At 44.8% G+C, this 16,972-nt stretch overlaps 1 protein-coding gene across 45 annotated transcripts in view; it reads left to right on the top strand.

The window, feature by feature from the left end:
* The window catches only part of LOC144799531 (uncharacterized), a 5,513,712-nt gene that overhangs the window by 3,875,801 nt on the left and 1,620,939 nt on the right, over positions 1 to 16,972 (top strand). The window lies entirely within an intron of this gene.

Here is a 16,972-nt window from a genome sequence, read left to right as displayed (position 1 = left end):
CTGAGTAACACTTTACTCACATGTCTGACATGGTCTTCAGTTGATTCAGAATAGATGAGGATATCATCGATGTATACTACAACAAACACATCCACAAAATCCTTGAGCACATCGTTAAGAAAGAACTGAAATGCCGCAGGGGCATTGCAAAGGCCGAATGGCATAACCAGATATTCAAACAGGCCGTATCTCGTCTTAAAAGCGGTCTTCCATTCATCCCCGCTCTTAATATGCACCAAATGATATGCCCCTCTCAGATCTAAACGTGTATATATCTGGACCTCCCTTACTTGATCCAGCAAAACAGATATAAGCGGTAGAGGCTATCTGTTTCGTACCGTGTTCTTTTTCAAGACTCTCTAATCTACACAAGCCCTGAGATCCCCGTTAGCTTTTGAAATATTAAAAGAGGGGAAGCAGCAGGTGACCTTGAAGGCCTGATGAATCAAATTACCAAATAGTGATATAAGTATTCCCTCAAGTGTTTAGTCTCAGGGTCAGATAGAGCATAAACTCTACAAGCAGGAATGGTTGCACCCTCCACAAGATCTATTCTGCAGTTATATTCCCTATGAGGGTGTAACTGTTCTGCCTATGTCTCACTAAACACATCCTCGAACTGAGCATATAGCAAGGGCAAAACAACTTCCTTTTCTGCTGCTGTGGCCACTACATATGAAGGTAATAGAGTAGTAGCGGGGGAATGTAAGAGGGTTGTTATGTGCTTCAGACATTCATCTGAGTGAAACTGGATGGATCTATTTTTCCAATCAATTGTAGGATTGTGATGACACAACCACGGCATCCCAAGTATAATTTCATATTGTGGGGCGTCTATTATATTAAGAGACAATTGTTCTGAATGTCTTTCTATGGTCATGTCGTAGAGCAACACAATGGTCTTGGTTTGCTCTACTACCAGACCCGACTTTAGAGGTTTACCATCCACAGCAAACACCTCTTCTGCTGTGAGTCGGCGTACCCTCTGTATCCCAAAATGTGTGACAAGTCCACTCTCTATGAAATTACCAGTGGCCCCAGAATCCACCATAACATGAAACTTGTGTGACTGCTCGCTATGAACTAAGTCCATCAAAAGTATTATATGTGCCTCCGTATCTAATAAATCAGAAGAAGCTAAAGAAGGGAGTTGCATTCCCTTGTTTATAGCATTGTCTCCTGCAGAATCACTTGACAGGGCTGGGGAAAAAGAAGAAGAGACAGCAACTCTTTTATTTCTGTACCCTGCTTCTGATGACCGGGGTTTAGCGGGACATTTCCTAATATAATGACCTTTCTTCCCACAATATATACAAAGACCTTGTACCCTTCTCACTTCTCTCTCTTCTTTGGATAAAGGTGTGCGAACTGCTCCGATATCCATAGGTTTGACTGTGTTTCAGGACTAGTCATTAATCTCCGCACAGGTCTCTCTATTCTATAAGAACCTTTATCCCACTGCCTTCGATCACCCCCTCTTTCCATCATCCTCCCATCCAACCTTAGGGTTAAGCTTATCATGTCAGTGCAGTTTGAGGGCTGTGGGTCTATCTGCACTATCACATCCTTCAACTCCTCTCGAAGCCCCTGATAAAATAAAGACATTCGCTTTTCTTCCGGCCATGCTGTTTCAGCCACCAATCTATTGAAAGTAGTGAGATAGGTAATCAAATCACTCTTTCCTTGTTTTAGGTCCAATAATTCCCGATCTGCGCCAATGGTAGTGGCTCTGCGGTCAAAAACCCATTCAAACTCTGTTCTAAAAGCTGCCCAGTCGGAAAGTATGGCATCATTGTTACGGACAAGAGGGACTGCCCAGTTGGCTGCATCTCCTATTAAGTATGAAATGGCCAACGCTACTCTTGAGTGGTTGTTAGGAAAAGAGGCAGGTTTGCAGGAAAAGTGCAACATAATCTGAGTTAAAAATACTTGCCCCTTAGCTGGGTCTCCCGAGTATCTTTCGGGACTGGCTAAAGGAATGGGTGGAGGGACAGTGACCTGAATCTGAGAGGTAACTGGATTAGCATCGAAAGGATATCTAGACATTTTATCTACTTTCTCACGTAACGCTGCCGCTTCTGCCGTAATTCTGTCAGGCCTGGTTCCGCAGGAGTCAGTCGCAGAAGAATATATGATCCACCTCCTGATATCACCAAGTCCCTGATAATAGGTTATCAACAGGGCATTGGAGTTATCAAGCGAGGGAGAGGAAGGGGAAGGGACAGCAGGGATATAGGACCTAAAACAACAAAGGAAAAAGATAACCACCATCAAACAATCTACTTTCATGAATTCTCACTAAACAGAATCTATAGAATACCTGGTTAGTATCACTGCTGAAGAAAAGGAATATAGGTCTAATACTTCAGAAATACCTGACCTGTAAGGAAAGAATTCAAAACATTATTTCTATGCATTCCTATCCACACAAGACAGCTATAATATTGTTCTCTTTCAGTCACATACCCATGTCAGTTCAATAACTGTCCTCAAAATAAAAAACATAATTTCCTGGAGGATACCTGTACCCCTTCACTAACTTCGTTGTGAGGTTACTGCCCTAGTGGAGGTCTGTAATATCCAGGATATCCAATGAAGCCAACAGAAAACTTGTAAAAGTAACACAAAGAATAAATGAGAGAGATCCGATTGACATCAAAGGAAACTCTCCAACTAAACCTGCAAGGACCAGCGTCTTTAGCCATCTTTCTGTAAATAGCTACTTTCACACAAAGAAGATAGGACACACCCGGTAGTATGCAGTTGTGGCAACCGCTGTACGCCGAGGCAAGAAAACACCCAAGCACAATACACCCGGTAGTACGCAGTTGCGGCCACCGCTGTACTCCGAGGCAAGAAAACACTCAAGCAAAATACACCCGGTAATACGCGGTATGATTACTGCTGTAATCGGTTTGTAGAAAAAGCTCAACAAAGTCACAGAAACAGCTGTCACGCGGAAGTATGTAGTTCAGTATCACCACAATACTCCGTTGACGAAGACAAGTGAACCCCGTCACTTAATAGGCTTCACGGATAACACGCAGTTGCGACTGCCGCCGTGTTCTGCAAGCCTAAACATTGGTAGAACAAAAGACGCGAAGGAAACGGTAATACGCTGCAAGACGCTGCCGCTGTATTCCGCTTAAACCTCCCTCACAAGGTACTCACAGGAAGAGAGGTATTCCGGATCAAACGAAGAGCTCCAAACTCCAAGGAAACTGGCGACGTCCTCCCCGCCGATAGGAAGCAAACAACGGAAACAAAATTACTTGCAGCTTCCGGTACGCGACTGCTCATTATAAAGCCTCAGGCGCCAGCAAGCATTCTGGGATTTGTAGTCTAACAGACTAGGCAGGAGCAAAATGGCACGAATCCTGACAGATTGAATGGGACGTTTTCAAAGTTGTGTTTCGAGGGAGGGCAATTAGTACGACTGTAGGAGCTAGGCAGGAAATTCACAAGTTTTTAATAGAGTAAGCATGGGCTGAAAATCCGTTCCGCACGCGGAATTGCGAATTTTTGGCAATTTTGCGGTCCGCGAATCACGCAAATTTGTCAAAGAATTCGCAATTTGCGAGTTGGCTGATTTTCTTTGCTAGGTCGCGCTTCAAAAATACAATTTCGCGAGCGCGGCGTTGACTTACCATGATTCTGAGTTCGCCAAGTTGTTTTCCTCCCGGTTTACGTGCGCTGCGCCATTTTCGATCTTGCTGCGTGATCGCGTGAGTACGTCATGGCGTGATCGCGCGAGACTTTTCAACCGCGAGTACGTCATAGAGTCCCGCCACCTTGCACTGGGAGACTTTCAGAATGCGAATACATTATACGTGATGACGCAAAGCGAGAGTAAACAATTGCGAACACGTCGATGCACCGCGCAGCTGACATCCGGCGGGATATTTGAACAGCTTGCTTTCCCGAAATAGCAAAAATTGCAATTCTGCACAAGAAATCTATCGCTGGCAGCATAAACCTTCTAAAATTGATGATTTGGATCAGAATAACTCCTCAGATTGACATTTGGCTGCACTTTTTTGTGCAAGGAGTGCATTTTTGGGAGGTTGGGAGGAAAGAAGTGCCCCAGAGTCTCCAACTTCCTGTTCCTGTCCAGCAGGCTCCTCCCAGTGCTTTGTCCATGTCCTGGACATTTTTCATTTGGATCTGGAGCTGGAAGGATTACTCTTTGTGGCTGCTGCTGGATATTTGTATTTGAGGACTTTTTGTTTGGATCACTTTTGGAGTTGAGATTTTACAAGTAAGTTGGTGTTGTTTGTTTGGGGCATTGCAGTTGCTGCAACTACAATTTACAAACTTTTCCACAACTTAAAAAAAAATATTGTGGGTAGCCACAGTATCTAGTAGGCCCAGGGTTAGTCATGGGTGCATGATACAACTGTTTCTGTGAGTTTTGTTGAACTTAAATATCATTTACGGCATGGATGGCTTGGAATTGAATCGCTCACTGGTAATATATCTATGTGGATGTTTTTTGTAATTTTGGGGTGCGTGTTAAAGCCACACTAGCCAGTAGGCCCAGGGGTAGTCAGTGGTGCATGAGCCATGTCTTTCTGTGGGGTCTCTTGAATTTAAACATCATTTAGGGCATGGAGGCCATTGGATTGGGGTGATTTGTGTGTGTATTTCAATTTTTGGGATGTTGTTGGGGCCTGGTCCAGGGCCTGGCCATGTGGGTGGGGGGCATTTTGATGCCTGGTCCAGGGCCTGGCCATGTGGGTGGGGGTCTAGGGGCCATTTTGTAGGCAAGCAGTGTGGTTTGTGTCATGGGCCTGCACCCAGTCTGCCTAGCTTTCATCCATTATGCCCAGGGGCAGTCAGTGGTGCATGGGCCAAGTCTTTCTGTGTGTTCTCTTGATTTTAAACATTATTTAGGGCATGGATGCCATTGGATTGGGGTGATTTGTGTGTGTATTTTGATTTTTTGGGTGTTGTTGGGGCCTGGTCCAGGGACTGACCATGTGGGTGGGGGCGATTTTGAGGCATGGTCTAGGGCCTGGCCATGTCAGTGGGGGCCATTTTGAGGCCTGGTCCAGGGCCTGGCCATGTGGGTGGGGGTCTGGGGGCCATTTTGAAGCCAGGCAGTGTGCTTTGTGCCATAGGCCTGCTCCCAGTCTGCCTTGCTTTCATCCATTATGCCCAGGGGCAGTCAGTGGTGCATGGACCAAGTCTTTCTGTGTGTTCTCTTGATTTTAAACACCATTTAGGGCATTGATGCCCTTGGATTATGGTAATTTGTGGGGGTATTTCGGTTTTTTGGGTGTTGTTGGGGCCTGGTCCAGGGACTGGCCATGTGGGTGGGGGCCATTTTGAGGCCTGGTCCAGGGCCTGGCCATGTGGGTAGGGGTCTAGGGGCCATTTTGAAACCAGGCAGTGTGCTTTGTGCCATAGGCCTGCACCCAGTCTGCCTTGCTTTCATCCATTATGCCCAGGGGCAGTCAGTGGTGCATGGGCCAAGTTTTCTGTGTGTTCTCTTGATTTTAAACATCATTTAGGGCATTGATGCCATTGGATTAGGGTAATTTGTGGGGGTATTTCGATTTTTTGTGTGTTGTTGGAGCCTGGTCCAGGACCTGGCCATCTGGGTGGGGCCATTTTGAGGCCTGGTCCAGGGCCTGGCCATGTGGGTGGGGCTCTAGAGGCCATTTTGAAGCCAGGCAGTGTGCTTTGCCATATGCCTGCACCCAGTCGGCCTTGCTTTCATCCATTATATGCCCAGCGGTAGTCAATGGTGCATGAAACAACTCTCTCTGTGTGGTCTCTCTTCTATTAATTTGAACATCCATTTTGGATTAGAATAAAATTGCAATTTTTATTTTGGGTCTTTCTGTTTTTGGGTGTGTTGTGTTAATAATAATAAATGCCTAATTGCAAATATTAATTGAAGCACGACATATGCAACATTTATTTAACTGATGTTCCTCTGGCTTCCTTTGCTTTAGGTGAACAAAGACTGAGAACCAGGAATCATCCTCATCAACACTTGTTGTAATGCCAGAAAGAAGTCCTGCTGCGGTGTGTGCATAACATCACGTGACGTCATGTGTGGTGGCCACGGACAACTCTGCAACTCGTGCAACTGCGTCCTGCTGTTCTGACATCTGAAGAAGATGGGCCCAAAGAAAGGTGGCCTTAGCTCCTCTACCAAGAAAGTTGCCAGTGCCACTGCCAGTAAGAAGGAGCAGAAGAAGCAAATGGCGCCACTTATCAAGGAGACTGCTGTGCCGACATACACTTTTTTTGGGAAAAAAACCTACGCCTCCGCTTCATTGGTCTCAGTGCCACCACGCCAAGTTAGGCCCAAGTCCATGAGTGCCGCAGAGGCAGCCTCTTTAATTGCTCTTTCACCATCTACCTGCGATATTGGCATTGACTCATCGCAAAGTAGCATTCAATCAACGCAGGGTGTAACATCTGACGAGGTTCAACCACAGCTGCAAGGACAACCACAGGTGCAACAAGGAGAGGCGCAAGGAGCGGCGCAAGGAGAGGCGCAAGGAGAGGCGCAAGGAGAGGCCAAGGAGTGGCGCAAGTAGAGGCGCATGTAGAGGCGCAAGTACAGGCGCATGGAGAGGGACAACTGCCCACAATGCTTGTTCCTCCAGAAGTAGGGGCACATCAGGAAATCGAGATTCAAGTGGAGGTATCATCCGAGCAAGCCACTCCTCCAGATGATCCATTGTCTTCCAGATCCCCAGCAAGAAAAAGGTCAAGGAGGGCTAGTACAAGTTGTTCTTCAAGCCCCCTTCCTTCTGATGATCTAGATCTTGATTGGCAGCCACCAATGCAGTCTGAGAAGGAGGCGCGCCATGAGCCGACAAAGGTAGCTAAAATGATGGTTCCCTCAAGGCTTTCACTTATGGGTGATGACGAACAAGAAGTAGAAGTGGTGTATTCTGCTGCTGATGAACAGTCTGACGATGACGACCCAGTCATTACAGTCGTCACTCCAGCCCCAGCGGGCATGCAGCAGACAGACATTTTTACCCTATCCGTAAATGCTACTTTGCAGGATGTGTGTGGCGTCGCACCACTGGTGGTACCACCACCAACATAGGTAACTACTACACCAACACGACCTACAGCTTCCATATTTTCTCGTCAGAAGGGCCAGCAAGGACCTCCATCCAGCTCGACCTCCATTACCTCAAGTAGTGGTGCTGTAAGTGCACAACAGACTCACATTCAGCCACGCCCATCCTCAACTTCATCTGGCATAGAAAGTAGCACCTCCACCACCACCAGAAATCTCAACTCCCCAGTTTGGGACTTCTTTAGTATTAGCAAAAAGGCTGAAAACCTAGTAATTTGTTCAATTTGTAAACAAGTAGTTAGTCGGGGTAAGCTTGGTACCAACAATGGTACAGGAGGCCAGAGAGGTCATCTAAAAAAATACAACATTATCCAGTGGGAGGCGCACCTAAGTAACATCCGGAAAGCCAAAAGTACAAATCCAAATGTGGACATTGATATTGCATCTGATGACGAGGAGGAGATGATCGTGCAGGGGGAGATGAACAACCAAGAGACATTTTTTCTAGTACACACAGTACCCCTGGGAGCAGCACTGCAGTGGTAGCGCCCACACCCTCCTCTACCCCAGCAACATCAAGGAGGCACAGTAGTCTGGTAGAGACATCAATGCGAAAAAGTACATCAATTAGCCTAACTGGGTTGAAGAGGTCTGGATCCTCCTCATCACATATGAAAATGGTCCAGACCACCATTAAAAGCATGTTTTGGTCGGAGGCGCCATTTGAACGCAACCACCCAACAGCACGTCTTTATAATTCAATGCTGGCTAAAATGTTAGCGCTGGACCTTCTCCCTTTTTCTTTCGTAGAAGGGGTGGGTTTTCTAGAATTTGTGGCAACATTCTGCCCTAAATGGAAGGTTCCTAGCCGGTCCTATTTTGCCAGAGTTGTGGTTCCAGCACTACATCAAGATGTGCTGGAGGTGATTGGGGCAGCTTTGCAGAAGAGTGCAGTTCACACTATCCACCTGACAACAGACATGCCAAGCCGTTGATTGCATGTGCATCACTGCACACTGGGTCTCTTTTGTGGGGGTTAGAGACAAGATATCTGCAGGTGTTGACAGTGCCACAATTTTTAAAGCTAGTCGGAAACATGCAACAGTAGCCATGTTTGCCATAGTGAAATCTCATACTGCAGTAAACATTTTGGAGGAGTTTAACAGTAAGGTCTTTAAATGGCTTCATCCAAGAAAGCGCATGATTGGTTATGTTTCCACGGATAATGGCAGTAATATAGTTAGGGCCATGAATGATGGTGGCTATTTCAGAGTGCCTTGTTTGGCGCACAGTATTAACATTGTTGTTCAAGATTTCTTGAAAAAAGAAAACAAAGTCAACAAGTTACTGACCACCTGCCGAAGAATCTACACACATTTCAGCCATTCTTTTAAGGCCCCGAAACAGTTGAGGATCATTCAACGTGTCCGTAGAGTTCCAGTCAGAGGACTCATCCAGGAGGTGGCAACACATTGGAACTCAACCTTCTACATGCTTGAGCGTCTGTTTGAGCAGTACTTGGTAATCAATGAGTATGTCTTTAATGCACAGGGTTCTTCTATGAAAGACGTGAGGCTAGAGGTGGAGGAATGGGACCTAGGTAAAAGCCTGACAGACATGCTTCGTCCTTTTGAGGTCTTCACGCGTGAAGTAAGCAGGGTTGACTGTACTTTGGGCAAAGCCATCCCATTGTAGCGCATGCTAGAGCACCAACTGAAAGCGGTGTCTTCAATGTTCAAAGATGATACTGACAAGCAAGACGCATATCAGTTGGCGGAGAGCTTATTAACCCGCCTACTTGACAATGTAAGGCTTAAAGGAATACATTGTGAACAACATTACATTTGTCCCACTATTCTGGATCCACGGTACAAAAAGGCTCTGGCCAGCAATACATTAATTCCTTTTTATGAAGCAGATGTTTCAAAGTACAAACATTGGCTAGCTCTGTCAGCCACTCGGTTCGAAAAAGAGCGGCAGGAAATTGTAGGAACCGCCAGAAGTACTACTGAATCAGCAGGCCATCCGGCGTCAAGGTCCACTTCTGTGGTCGAAGGCAGTCACTTTCCCTCAGAGCCGTTACCAACACCAGCAACCATATTATCATCATCCTCACCTGCACCAGGCTCAGCCATAATATTGTCGGAAGTGGATTGGATAACTCATTAAGGGTTTGCTCGTTCCAGTGTTGATGCAAAGGCCACAGATGGTACGCAAAGTGGAGCACCCCTGGATGACCTTGAGTGGATGGTGCAGGCCTATCTGGATGACCCAACAGAGATCTTCGTTGATCACAACCCATTGCTGTATTGGTATGGGAAAAGGGGTCAATGGCCACTGATCACCAAGCTGGCTCTAAATTATTTGTCTTGCCCACTCGTTAGCGTGTCTTCTGAACGTGTTTTCAGTGCTGCTGGTGCTATTGTAACTTCAAAAAGGACCCGCCTCTTGCCCAAAAATGTGGAGAGGTTAACAATGATCAAGATGAATCAGGACTTCATACCACCAGATTACAAAATACGTGAATAGACACAGGAAGAAGAGGACACAGACTTAGGTGATGGAAGTTCTTCTCTGTTAGCTGACCTACTCCCGTTTCAATTCACAGAGTTTGAGGACGAGCTCTACTTCCCTGACACCTAGGCCTGAAATACTGACTTCCTTTTTTTTCATCCTTATTCACTTTTATTCCTGTGTGTATTATTTTGTTTTGCAACTTTTACCACAACAAAACTCTAATCACAACAAATCCATCAGCAGCACTATCTTAGTCTTATTTCCTTATTGAAGGTGCCGCTGTCTGCATTCCTGAAGTTCACAAGTTCACAACTCAGTCATGCTCCTCTATCCTCCTCCTCCAGACTCCCCCTATCCATTTCCCTCAAGGCAGATGGCTGGATTACGCAGAATCAAGAAACTGTCGCTTCGTACACGAGTCCCCTCAAAAGAAGTGGGATTGGAATTACTGACTATATGATGATTGCTGACTGTTACTTCTGAAATTGGCACGAGAGGCTGCCCTGTGGGCCTTCACTTTCAGAACAAGAAGATGCGGATAAAAAGTGGAACAGTTAATGAATAATGAGATGGCATGCAGTGGACAACACTGGCTGTCTGGCTCTGATGAAAGCAATTGCTGTTTGTTTGTTATGCATGAAATGAATCATACGTGTTCTGTTATTATTTAATCTTTTACACACTAAATGTAACTCAAGTCTACTCTGTTTTTTGTTTAATTCAAATTGTACTTCTACTGCAGGGGCCACTATGTTGCATTTTTTAATATGGAAAATGTTCTTGGACTCACTGTGTGTAGACTGTGACTGCATGAACAACATTGAGTTTGCCAATATACCATGATGATGATGAGTCTTGATGATCAAAGTTACATAATATCTTTATTCTTCACAGTCACTCACTGAGATAGATGGATCATCATCGTCGGTTTACGGACAAACTATGGCCATTTCGTGAGTGGCAAACAGGTAAACAAGTCAACAACAATCACAGCAGAACTACATGTCTGTCTAGTCGTGGTATGGAGTGGTAGAGCCAGTGTAGTGTTATGCCAGAGTGCAGACAGCAGTACATGTAAATTAAACTGCGGCTATGTGGCTTGCTGCATAAAATTAGATATGCTTTGTCTATCTGAGTCAAAGAGGTATGCTACATCAGGTTGGTTCACTCATTGGTGCCTGCCTTGACTGTCTCATGGCCCTGGCCTGCTGTGTGCGAGTTACTATCCTTGAAAAGGAGACTCAGAGTACGCACTTTAGAAATGATGCTTGTATGTAATAATGTCGCCTCTGAAAGTAAAAGTGTTATTTCTGATAGATACATCTGGTAGTGAATTCCTCACCTTGTGAATATCCCCTTGCGTCAGCAACATTCGGAAATTCTTTTTTGTAGCTTCCCGCCGACGTGGACGACGTCACAGAGGCACGGCATCGCTCGCGACTCCGATGACGTCACCGACACCATAATAGGCCCACGCCGGCGTGATGACGTCAGTTCCCTTTTTTCCGCGTCATCGACGCTAACGGTTTTGGTGAATCTCTGTAGCTGTTGGTAACTTTGTTACTGTTTTCTCTGTTTTCTTGCTTCTTTGTCTCATTGAAGATGTCGAATAAGAAGACCAGATTCAAGCCATGTAGAGAGTGCGGCAAAATGATGTCAATCCCGGACCCGCACGAGGACTGTATCCGGTGCCTGAGTTCGGACCATGATGTCGATAGCTGTTCTTCATGTAGGAAGATGAATTGGAAGGCGCTTTGAGAGAGGGAGACTAAGCTTTTAATGGCGAAGTTAAGAGGAAGTAAAGATAAGAAGTCTTCGAGATCTCGTTCGAGAAGGGCGAGGTCGAGGTCGAGATCGAGGTTGAGGTCAAGATCACCATCGGCGTCGCTTTCGAAGTCGTCATCCGGTCATGCTTCGAACGCGAAAAAGAGGCATAAGAAGCGAAGACATGAATCTTGGCGTCACTCCAGTAAGGATTCGGACTCGAGACCGAAGTCGCCTAAGAGGAGGCATGAGAAGGATGTAGTGTCTCCATCACCAGAGGTCTTGGATCCAGAAGGTGAGGCTTCGCCTTCGGAGTCGAAGGTTCAATCGCCTACTCCGGTTGTGAATCCGTCTCAGGCGCCGTCTCCGGCTCGAGAGGATGAAGAAGTCCCTTTGGATGAGGGTTCGATGACACGACCACCTGTGGAAGAGGAGGCGAATCTGGAACCTCTGAAGGGTCAGTCTGCGGGTTCTTACCCACCTTTCCCAGCTCCATGTCAAGACCCTACTGCATTTTTAAACACTATGTATGGTGTCTATTCCAGAGCATGGTACCCCTCTGGTGCACCATCGGGCATATAATTTAGGAGTTCTCCACTCTTATGCTTCAGCTCCCTTTGTAAGAACAACTGGGGGTTGGGCCCACTGGGAAAGAGGGTAGGTCGGGCCACTGTAAAATGCAAAAAAGTGGTTTTTTTTTACCTATGCCTCTATTAAGAATGTCACAATGAATGCTAGCTTTGGGTAAACCAAAGTTTATCCTGACCTTTAAGTCTTTTAGTTTCATTCAATTTGAATTTTTAAATTATTTTAGTATAGGCAGAGCAAAGAACGTCGTCAACTTCATGTGCTGCCATATAATGCCGCATTGCAAAGTTATTCAAAAACAAATCATGAAAATTTACAATGATGAAAACATTACTACACAAATGACCATACAATAATAAACAATTACAATATCAAAGTGCTCTTAATTACAGTGAAACATGGAACTGTTACTCAGTAATGCAGTCTCAATCCTGGATATCAAACCATCTCTTGGACAGCAAAAATGTAACGAGTATTTCAACCCAATACAAAGTACATCTACTTCTATGCAAATCAAAGAGTTATGCATTAATCGCTGGCATTAAATGTCAAAGAATGAAAAGATGCCGACGCGTTTCGAGTCCCGTAGGTAAATCAAGAGACTCTCATCAGGGCTGTCTGAGTCTGGTCCATGGAAACTATTTATAAAACAGAAAAAACAAATAAACTTTGTCTGTCTAGTCCTCCATCCATTATTTATTTACAACCAAAAAAATTTTCAATGAACAAAGTGCAGCGTACCTGGTAATTTCAAGTTCCAGGGCTGCACTTATAGTGAACTGTGGTCTAAGCCGTGGGTACTCACTGCAACAGAGTGATATTATTTAGTAAAGGTTTCTGGCAGTAAGAAAAACTAAAACAGAAGCCAGAGGTGGCGATTTTTTACCTTTCGCGTTTTCACACGGGCGGCGCGTCTACCTTCCTGCCACCGATAAAAAATCTTCAAGCGGATCACATGTTCTGCAACAGTGTAAACATCCGTTGTAAAGCTTGCACATATTATGTTTAAATTGTGCAATGTAAGAAATTAAGAGACTAACTTACTTTACACGCAGCCCAGGTGGGCTTCACTTCCGCTATTGAATGTCGAGTATATTCGATTTCTGTGAAAATATAAGCGGTACAAACGCGTGTTAGCCTGACCGCGTTGTAGCTCATAGCGCAACAATTATCTGATTCTTTCTGCCCTAAACGGAAGCCTACCTTCGTCTTTGCTTCGTGAAAACGTCTCCCCTTGGCACACAAACGCAGGAACAATCTCCTCGCAGGATGCGCGTTCGTTTCTCCAATGTTAAAAACAGGTCATGTGATGATCATGTGACCTGTAGGGGCGTAGGGGCCTGAAAGGTGACTTCTGGGAATAGTAGTGCTGCCTGAATGGAATATTCTGCGTGCTTCTCACGCTCTGTTGATTTCACTGAGGCAGTTAAGCCCATTGTTAACACTATCGAATTTCATGATTAGATAGGCTTCCTTTTGAAGTAGAGCCATTTCAGCATTAGTGTAATGTTTTGGATCAATCCAAAACAGAATCGTCCACCTGAAATCATTCTCACTGTGGTTACTGCTCACAAAATGTTCCACCATGGGCGCAGTTAGTACTTTTTTCTTTATTCGCGAGCGGTGTTGCGTGATCCTTACATTGGCCGCCTGGGTAGTCTTCCCAATATACACCCTGTTGCAGATGCACACCACAGCGTAGACCACGTTCTTAGTTCTACAATTTGTAAATGCATCGTGTCTCCATGTCACACCATTATGAGAAAAAACATTTCCTTCCAATGTCGCTGCACAGGAAACACAGTTGCCACATTTGCGGTGCCCACAAATTGGTTTTAAATTCCACTGAGCTATAAGATCACTTTTTTGCTTTGGGATAGAGCTATCAGCTTTAACCAAATGTTGCCCTATGCTTTTATTTTTACACATGGCGAAAATAGGTTTTTGGAGTGGAGGGTCCAACGTTTCCAATAAGTGCCAGTTATTTAGAATGATGCGCTTGAATTGGTTTGTGTGCTGGCCGTAGGTCGACACGCAGACCAATTTGTCAAGCTCCTCCTTCTTCTTCACTTTGAGCAAAGTGTCCCTCGGGATGAACCTTACTCTTTTTTTCGTGTGCGAGAGCAGCTTTTTTGGATAACCCCTATTTGCCATTTCTCCGCAGAATATTGTATTTCTGTCTGTGGCTTTTTTATGAATTGTCGTGAATAGCGTTCCATCGCTGCTGCTTACTGTGACATCCAGAAAAGTCATTTTTTGTTGACTAGAATTCAGTGTGAATTTTATATCATTGTGTCGAGAGTTAAGCCAAGCATGGAACTGATCTAACTGGGTCTGGCTCCCCTGCCACAAGAGCCAGACATCGTCAATATAACGTAACCATTGATGTATGTTACTCAAAAATTGATTATTGTTATATATGAATCGTTGTTCATATTGGTCCATATAGAGCACCGCCAGCTCCGGCGCATAGGGACAACCCATGACTGTCCCTTTAATCTGGATGTAGAACTCATTCTCAAATTTAAAATAATTGCTCCGTAGCGTGATTTCTGCCAATGACACGATGAATGACGTAGGCACCCTATGTGGTCTCTCTCGCTGGTCCAAGTATATTTCTATCACCTCTAATGCCTCATCCTGAGGGATTTGGGTGTATAGAGAGGCTACGTCAAGTGTTACCATCAATTGTGTATCTTCATCGAATGGTTTCCCTTCAATTTTAGTGATGAAATCTGTGGTGTCACGAAGATGTGACTTCACCTGCACTATACACGGTTTTAAGAAAAAATCGATGTACTTCGATACTGGCTCTAGTGCAGAATCACAGCCCGAGACAATGGGTCTGCCTGGGGGTACCTGTGCATTTTTGTGTATTTTGGGCAAGAAGTACAGAACTGGGGTTCTGGGTAGTTTCTTGTTGAGGTATTCAACCTCATCTGACTCCTCTAACGACTCAAGGCTGAATAATTCCAAAAGACGAGGTGCCTCATCCGCTTCTTCCTCTTCTTTTTTAGCCAGGGGCGGGCAATCGCGTGTCCGCTTCAAGCAGCCATGGGAGATGCGAACCCGCAACAAGACCTACAACAACTAAATGTGTCTACTATAGTTAACCTTTCGGACAAACAACTCACGAAAGATGAAGAGATGCTCTTAGGCCTGGGCCTCAAGTTTGTCCCAAACAAAAAAACAGACTTTACCAAACTTAAATTGGAAGCATTAAACTTCTGTCGTAAAATACGACTAAACGCTTTCTTTGCTTCTGCCGAAACGACATCCAGTAGTGAAACCACTGGTTTGAGAGTTAAGTCAAAGTTTACACCGACTCAAAACATTCCCAAACAAATAATTGCCTTCGAACAAACGGTCCTATCATCACTCACTAAACTTGAAAAAACTAAAAGGTTTATGAAAAACAATATCAGTAAGGGAATGACCACAGCAATCAGTGATCTGAAATCGGACACATCAATCATAATAAAGCAGGCTGATAAAGGTGGGGCAGTCGTGCTATGGCCACGCTCCATGTACCTTACAGAAGGGCAGTCACATGTAAACAATCGTGATTGGTATAGGCCGTCTAAGGAAGACCCTATACATGCAATTCAAGATAAAATCCACAGAATATCAAGGGCTGGGTTGGATGATGGCTTTCTGGGACCCAGGGAGTTTGAATACCTCAACAAGAAACTACCCAGAACGCCAGTTCTGTACTTCTTGCCCAAAATACACAAAAATGCACAGGTACCCCCAGGCAGACCCATTGTCTCGGGCTGTGATTCTGCACTAGAGCCAGTATCGAAGTACATCGATTTTTTCTTAAAACCGTGTATAGTGCAGGTGAAGTCACATCTTCGTGACACCACAGATTTCATCACTAAAATTGAAGGGAAACCATTCGATGAAGATACACAATTGATGGTAACACTTGACGTAGCCTCTCTATACACCCAAATCCCTCAGGATGAGGCATTAGAGGTGATAGAAATATACTTGGACCAGCGAGAGAGACCACATAGGGTGCCTACGTCATTCATCGTGTCATTGGCAGAAATCACGCTACGGAGCAATTATTTTAAATTTGAGAATGAGTTCTACATCCAGATTAAAGGGACAGCCATGGGTTGTCCCTATGCGCCGGAGCTGGCGGTGCTCTATATGGACCAATATGAACAACGATTCATATATAACAATAATCCATTTTTGAGTAACATACATCAATGGTTACGTTATATTGACGATGTCTGGCTCTTGTGGCAGGGGAGCCAGACCCAGTTAGATCAGTTCCATGCGTGGCTTAACTCTCGACACAATGATATAAAATTCACACTGAATTCTAGTCAACAAAAAATGACTTTTCTGGATGTCACAGTAAGCAGCAGCGATGGAACGCTATTCACGACAATTCATGAAAAAGCCACAGACAGAAATACAATCTTGCATTATAAAAGCTCACATCCACAATGTCTAAGAGAAAATTTGCCCTATGGGCAACTGCTAAGGATAAGGCGTAATTGCACGACCATGTCGGATTTCGAGACGCATGCTTCCTTATTCTGCGGAGAAATGGCAAATAGGGGTTATCCAAAAAAGCTGCTCTCGCACACGAAAAAAAGAGTAAGGTTCATCCCGAGGGACACTTTGCTCAAAGTGAAGAAGAAGGAGGAGCTTGACAAATTGGTCTGCGTGTCGACCTACGGCCAGCACACAAACCAATTCAAGCGCATCATTCTAAATAACTGGCACTTATTGGAAACGTTGGACCCTCCACTCCAAAAACCTATTTTCGCCATGTGTAAAAATAAAAGCATAGGGCAACATTTGGTTAAAGCTGATAGCTCTATCCCAAAGCAAAAAAGTGATCTTATAGCTCAGTGGAATTTAAAACCAATTTGTGGGCACCGCAAATGTGGCAACTGTGTTTCCTGTGCAGCGACATTGGAAGGAAATGTTTTTTCTCATAATGGTGTGACATGGAGACACGATGCATTTACAAATTGTAGAACTAAGAACGTGGTCTACGCTGTGGTGTGCATTTGCAACAGGGTGTAT

The sequence above is a fragment of the Lissotriton helveticus genome, chromosome 1_2 (assembly GCF_964261635.1).
Source record: "Lissotriton helveticus chromosome 1_2, aLisHel1.1, whole genome shotgun sequence".
Classification (NCBI taxonomy): Eukaryota; Metazoa; Chordata; class Amphibia; order Caudata; family Salamandridae; genus Lissotriton; species Lissotriton helveticus.
The sequence above is the reverse complement of the archived record's forward strand: the minus strand, read 5'-3'. Positions and strand labels throughout refer to the sequence as shown.